This window comes from Odocoileus virginianus, chromosome 8 (genome assembly GCF_023699985.2).
Source record: "Odocoileus virginianus isolate 20LAN1187 ecotype Illinois chromosome 8, Ovbor_1.2, whole genome shotgun sequence".
Classification (NCBI taxonomy): Eukaryota; Metazoa; Chordata; class Mammalia; order Artiodactyla; family Cervidae; genus Odocoileus; species Odocoileus virginianus.
The window spans coordinates 41,122,478-41,129,803 of NC_069681.1; the positions used below are offsets into that span (position 1 = coordinate 41,122,478).

At 36.0% G+C, this 7,326-nt stretch overlaps 1 non-coding gene across 1 annotated transcript; it reads right to left on the bottom strand.

The window, feature by feature from the left end:
• Positions 1–474: 474 nt before the first annotated feature.
• TRNAG-CCC (transfer RNA glycine (anticodon CCC)) lies at positions 475–547 on the bottom strand. The gene has a single exon. It is a non-coding gene; the product is annotated as a tRNA-Gly (tRNA).
• Between the last annotated feature and the right edge of the window lie 6,779 nt (positions 548–7,326).

The window sequence follows — 7,326 nt, forward strand, 5'->3', positions numbered from 1 at the left end:
AGTAAATGTTGGAAATCCTGGATGACAAAAGTAGAGTCCTGTTCGGTTCTGCAAAAGACAATGTGTGACTCCATCTTCAGTGTTGCTAAGAATATTTCTTCAAACCCTTATGATCTTGTTAGCACCCTCATAAATGATGAAATCACTGGGCAAAGGTAGGGAAAATGTATTTTGGAAAAAGAAACGTACTTAATTTAGTGTGAAAGAATTTAATTGACCAGGTATCAAAGATTACACAAAGCCATATAGAAAAAATTCTGCTTAGTTCATATTGAATAAAATACTTCAGTTATTTGAAGTCTTGGTAAGTTTAAGCTTGGGCGAGTTTCTTTTGTTTGCACCTAGTTTGGCCATATTTTATTTTTAAAAATATTATTTATTTATTTGGCTGTCCCAGTTCTTACTTGCAGCACACAGAATCTTTGATCCTTATTTGCATCATGCAAACTCTTAGCTGAGGCATGGTCGATCCAGTTCCCTGACTAGGGATTGAACATAGGCCCCCTGCATTGGGACTGCAGAGTCTTAACCACTGGACCACCAGGGATGTCTGGTCATATTTTAAATCTGGGCAAAAATACCTATGTTTCAGGCTTGACATGAAGGCTGAATGAGATCCTGTAAATCTGTCAGTACACTGTCTGCCACAGAATAATGAAGGTACTGTTACATGATAACAGTGCTTGTTCTTTTAAAAAACATCTCACACAGTGGAATAGAATTGAACATATTAAAATAAATGCTTTAATGGAAATGTTTTGTTGGATATTCCCAGTTTTATTTTTTGAGATACTGCGATATATCTCAGTCCCAAATATTTTTTTTGCCTTTGTGTAGAACTTGTCTCTCTAGTCATTTTTACTCATGTTTATTAATAAAATGTAATGGAAACTCTCTTAAGTCTCACAAAAATAATCTCAAGAGGGCCAATGTTGTTCCCAGACACTTCAGGTGAGAGGAAAAAGAAAAACTGATAAACATGAAGAGAAATTAAAAAATTCTTGTATCTTTGGAACTTTGGATTAATGTAGATCATGTTATTTTAAGTTAAAGTTACTATACACCAAGATTTATTTTAGAATATAAGTAACATAAATATTAAAAATTCAATATCTTCATATATATCTACTTGTATGCTTAGAATTTTTTGGAAATTTAGTGTCAGGCACCACAGATTTTAATCAGAAATAGTTAATTTTATTCATAAAATTACTAAAATAAAATCATTTACATTGACATTACTTCCGATGACAAAGATTAATAAAAGAAAAATCACTATTATATTTTGGAACAGTTTCCAGTTAAGATATGGAACATAATTTTCATAAGTTGCTTTTATCATGTTTTTAGACTAGTCTAAAACTAGAAGAAAATCTATGACCAACCTGGACAGCATATTAAAAGATAGAGACATTACTATACCAAAAAAGGTCTGTCTAGTCAAAGCTATGGTTTTTCCAGTAGACTTGTATGGTTGTGAGAGTTGGACTATAAAGAAAGATGAGCGCCGAAGAATTGATGCTTTTGAACTGTGGTGTTGGAGAAGACTCTTGAGAGTCCCTTGGACAGTAAGAAGATCCAACCAGTCCATCCTAAAGGAAATCAGTCCTGAATATTCACTGGAAGGCCTGATGCTGAAGCTGAAACTCGAATACTTTGGCCACCTGATGCAAAGAACCGACATTTGAAAAGACCCTGATGCTGGGAAAGATTGAAGGCAGGAGGAGAAGGGGACGACAGAGGATGAGATGGTTGGGTGACATCACCGACATGATAGACATGAGTTTGAGTAAACTCGGTGAGTTGGTGATGGACAGGGAGGCCTGGCATGCTGCAGTTCATGGGGTTGCAAAGTGTAGGACACAACTGAATGACTGAACTGAACTGAGACTAGTGATGATATCATTTGTTGCACTTAAAAATGTAATTAAATAAAGAACTTTATCCTTAAAATGTAGTGATGGCCACATTAACTTTTAAATCATTTCTAGTAGGAAAAAAATCTGTATGTAGGCTACAACAGGCAGTCAAAAATTGTTAAAGAAATCACATTTTTTAATCAAAAGAATAAGGTGATTAACATGTAGTCAGAATTAAAATGCTAAGGAAACTGGTTGAGCGAAGCAGAATTGAAAAGAATTAATTCTGGTTGTTTTTTTATTTGATATTTCTCTTCCTTTTTCCTTTTGAGCTTTTTTTTTTTGCATCAGACACCATACAAAATAACTCAAGCTATTTTACGTTTTCACCACACAGAACAGCAAAAATTTAGCCTCACAGGATTTTAATATTTATTTTCTGAATTATTTATTCTATAACCATTCTAGTCATTGCCCAAATGTTAAGTTCATATACTCTCAGGTTTCAATAAATGAACAAAATATCACAGAGGACATTTAAAATATTTTATGGTTTTATCATGGGAAGAATGTGGAGAGAAGGATTCCACAATGCCAACCAAACACTGCAGGATGTGAAATATTTTTAAAGCTTATAGGACAGGAAATTATTAAAGAAAGAAAGAAAGTGAAGTCACTCAGTTGTGTCCGACTCTTTGTGACCCCATAGACTGTAGCCTACCAGGTTCCTCCGTCTATGGGATTTTCCAGGCAAGAATACTGGAGTAGGTTGCCATTTCCTTCTCCAGGGAATTATTAAACAAGTATATGAAAATTTAATAGAAAATAGTATTAAAGCTATTAATGTAAATTAATATGTGAAGGTCGTCAGGACCACCCCTAAATAGCACTCACAGAAATTTCTACATCCCTTATGCAGCAATTCCTAGGTGGCACATAATTCCAAAGAAAGAAAAGATGAGAAAAGAAAGAAAAGAATTACTTATTTAACACTTGTATGAAAAAGGAAGTAAAGAAACTAAGGGGAGGGACTGAGATGATTAATTTTTAAAATTGTATTTATGATTTAGGTGAAGCCTAAGAACACCAACTTGAAGGCCATTTGTGGAGTATTATCTATTTTTGGCTTCCTTGGTGGCTCAGTGGTAAAGAATCTGCCTGCTGATGCAAGGAGACGTGGGTTTGCTCCCTGGGTTGGGAAGAGGGGAGAAGGAAACGGCAACCCACCCCAGTGTTCATGCCTGGAGACTCCCATGGACAGTGGAGCCTGGTGGGCTCTAGTCCACAGCGTTGTGAAGAGTCAGACACAACTCAGTGACTAAACAAAAACAGTAATCTATTTGGAAAGAATATTTAAGGAGAAAACTGAAGAAGTGGATGATTATGAGCATCTCCAAGTCTCTGGTTCACTTATCCGTTGAGAAAAATAAAGAGGGATTTTCAAGATAAGTGTCTATTCTTGGATTCCAAGTTATAGACTGCAATTTCTTAGGGAAGTTTATCTGTACATTGAAAGTATAGAATATGACAGACAGTAAACTACAGGAATTGGGATGCAGTTACAGGTTAAAGTGTATAATATTAAATTTTGTTCACATAACTCCTAGACCAGAACAAAGTCGCTTAGGTAGCATATCTTTAATTATGTGTAGCATTCATTAGGGCTGTTTACATGGTTCCAGTTTTTATTCTGGGAACAAGGGAGAATTTCATTTTGTCTCTCCTTTGGAAGTTGGATGTGGTCAAGTAATTTGTGTTAGCCGATGAAATCTGAGTAGAAATATGTGTCATTTCAAGGTGCAAGCTTAAAGAAACCAGTGCAGGATCACTATGTTCCCTTCTCCAAGACTAACATTTTAGAAGCACGTATAAAGATGGAGGGCTTCCCAGATGGCGCTAGTGGTAAAGAACCTGCCTGCCAATGCAGGGGATGTAAGAGATTCAGGTTTGATTTCTGGGTTGGGAAGATCCCCTGGAAGAGGGCATGACAACCCACTCCCGTATTCTTGCCTGGAGACACACATGGACAGAGGAACCTGGTAGGCTGTGGTCGATAGGGTCACCATGATTTGTACAGGACTGAATTGACTGAACTGGTGATAGACAGGGAGGCCTGGTGTGCTGCGATGCATGGGGTTGCAAAGAGTTGGACATGACTGAGCAACTGAACTGAATTGACTGAGCATGCCTGCACATATACATGCATGCATGCAACCTCTCTCATCCTGGGTGCCTAAAGAATGAATTCTCCCACACAGCAATCGTGTGAGGTTTTAGTCTCTTTAAATTGCCAAGAAGCCATGAAGTTGATATAATAATAATAGTACCTATATTCTAGGATGGTTATGAGAATAAAAAATAACTCATCTTTGTCACTTGGCATGATGTTCAGTAAATGTTCACTATTTGTACTACTGTTAAAAATGAAAACAAATGTAAAATGCTTAAAGCATTCTTGGAAAGTTTTATATTTTTCTTCCTACATGGTAATTTTTAAAAGTGAACCATCTTATTTATCATACTAATTTTATAATATTTGTCCTTTTTCTTACATTATTACTTGCTTCCAAAGGAAGAGAATTCAAAAGTCACAGTGTTTCCAGCTATGCTTAACATAGAATGATCTCATTAGACCAGAAACTAACTAAGGTACCAACATTGGTGCTTAGATAGTTCATTTAGTGGTGTCTAGCAGAAAGGGCAGAGGAAAGAATTATAGTGGCTTAGCCTCTGGCTGTCTAAGGGGTTTATGGTGTTCTAGGAAACTAGAAGTGAATGATCAAGAATTATATTTCCAATACTACCAAAAGAAGAAGGGAGTTTATTGCTGAAACCTTGTAATTTGAATCTACCTGTACCTCAGAATCATTCAGAAATATGATAGAGAGTCAAGGTCATCACTCTAGAGGTACTTTAACTGTGAATTTTACAATTGATAAGAAAAGAGTTAACAGTTCTTGAAAAGAAAGAGTACACATAATAAGATATAATGTAAGCTAAGAAGGACAAGTTCCTTTTCTGTAGTAAATAATTTCAGTCTACACTGTAGACTTTGGACAAAGCTCGAGGATTGGCAGTAGAATGCATTTGGTTAGGAAGCTGCTGTAAATAAAGTCTTTTACCCACGCTGTTGCTGTTGACATTGTTGACTAAGGTTTTGCAATGCAAAACAGGGCTACATAAATCAATTTATTGGCATATCATTGATGAACAGAGACGCTATGACTTACATATATTAGTTGATTACGGTATGTAAGAGAGCTAGTTTATTTCCACATCACTTTTAAAGTGAGACTTTCTATAACATGCTGGCTGCTCAGTTATTTTCGTCACCTCTGTGTCTTAATATTTAGAAGAGCCTTGTAAATTTTTGTCAGATTTTTCCAGTACATACAAACATTTTACCAGTCCACTCTTCCAGTGGTGATTAATCTGTTAAATGAGATGAATGAAACTACTATTTAATTTTGTTTATTGTACATACAGTTCCTCTCCTGTGCTGGTCCTGAGAAGAAAACAGAACTTGATTCACTTTGGCACCTACCGAAGTCCTCAATTGCCTTATACTCTATTCGGCTGTTTTTCTCCTCAACTCGCTAATAAAACAAATTTACTAAAGTGGGTTGCAGGCAATAGCTTTAGAGTGTTAACGGCAACCACGAGGGTGGCTCAAATATTAGACAACCAGACTTTTTCTGCCTTAGAAATCAGCACTTTGGACTTCTGTTATAAAATAGGCTGTTAGCATTCTGGAAACTTCTTGGCATAGTTTTACAGTTTAGGGCCCACCTTGCTTTTCACAGTGATTAAACAGAAGGTCGTTTATCTCTAAACCTTCATTTAGCTTACAATTCAAATGTACCCTTGATTAAAAATAAAATACTCAAAAGTAACTGACATTTGCCCAGTACTTTGGGACTCTCTAAAGGCCATTACATAAGGTATTTTATTGAAGCCTTACAACAGTCTTGTTTGTTCAACATTATTACTTTGATTTACATAAAAAATAAAGTTCAGAGAGGTTAAGAGATTTGTTCACACACATATAAACTGAAGGATCCCAGGCTTAAATTTTACTCAGTGTCAAATTTTGTACATATTCTACAGTACCAAATTTCCCCTTCATAGCTGTACAGAAATACAGAAATATAATGAGAGGTGCACATGACATTTACATTTTTCCTGGAGCCATATCACAAAAGGTAAGAAGTAATCATTGGAATAAATTTTAGTAATATGTATGTATTTAATTTGATCCCAAATATAAAAAATACCCTCATTTCAGTGTGTAATCAATTTAAAAATTGATAATGACATTTCATGCTTTTTTTTTGGTGCAGGATCTTTGAAATCCAATATGTACTGAAACTGCATCACAGTTTGGATGCTAAATTTTTATGAGACATCCTTAACTTGTATATAACATAAAATTTAAAAGTTGAAAATGCAGATTCATATACTCAAATTATTCTAAGCATACTTAAATTTTTTTCCAACAATGAAATTCAGTGTTATTTTTCAAATTTAAATTTAAAGCTTAGTTCTTCAGTTATACCAGCCATGTGGGAAGTGCTCCATAGCCACGTGTGACTGCCATATAGACTGTGACCTCATAGTGTCTGATTGTGTATTAGCAGTAGAGTTTAAATGCTTCATAGTGGTGTTGGAGAAAACTCTTGAGAGTCCCTTGGACTGCAAGTATCAAGCCAGTCAATCCTAAAGGAAGTCAGTCCTGAATTGGAAGGACTGATGTTGAAGCTGAAACTCCCAATACTTTGGCCACCTGATGCAAACACCTGACTCCTTGGAAAAGACATTGATGATGGGAAAGATAGAAGCCAGGAGGAGAAGGGATGACAGAGGTTGAGATGGTTGGATGGCATCACCAACTCGCTGGACATGAGTTTGAGCAAGCTCCAGGAGTTGGTAATGGACAAGGAAGCCTGGTGTGCTGCAGTCCATAGGGTCACATAGAGTCGGACACGACTGAGCTACTGAACTGAACTGAATGTTTATTTCATTTTTCATATTCAATAATTATCAAGAAATAGATAACATGTTAAAGGTGGGTACTCAAATATCCAGACAGGTTGATTTTCTTTCTTGGTATCTAGATAAAGTTACAGACTAAGGTTTTCATGGAAATATGTAGATCTAGAAGAAAAAAAATTTCTTTGTAGGTCAACTAAATAAAGAATATTTAGGAAAATACCACTCATTACCTTTACCCCCTCAATCAAAATCCTGGCTTTTGGCAGTCAGTTCATACATCTTTGTTGACAACAAGCATAATTTGCTTCTCCCTGCGAATTATTGCAACCTTTTTAGCTCAAGGAATGCAGAGTTTATAAGAGTCTTAATGAATTATTATAATATAAAATGTGTGTGTGTGTACTCAGTTGTGTCTGACCCTGTGGCCTCGTGGACTGTAGCCCACCATGTTCCTCTGTCCATGGGATTTTCCAGG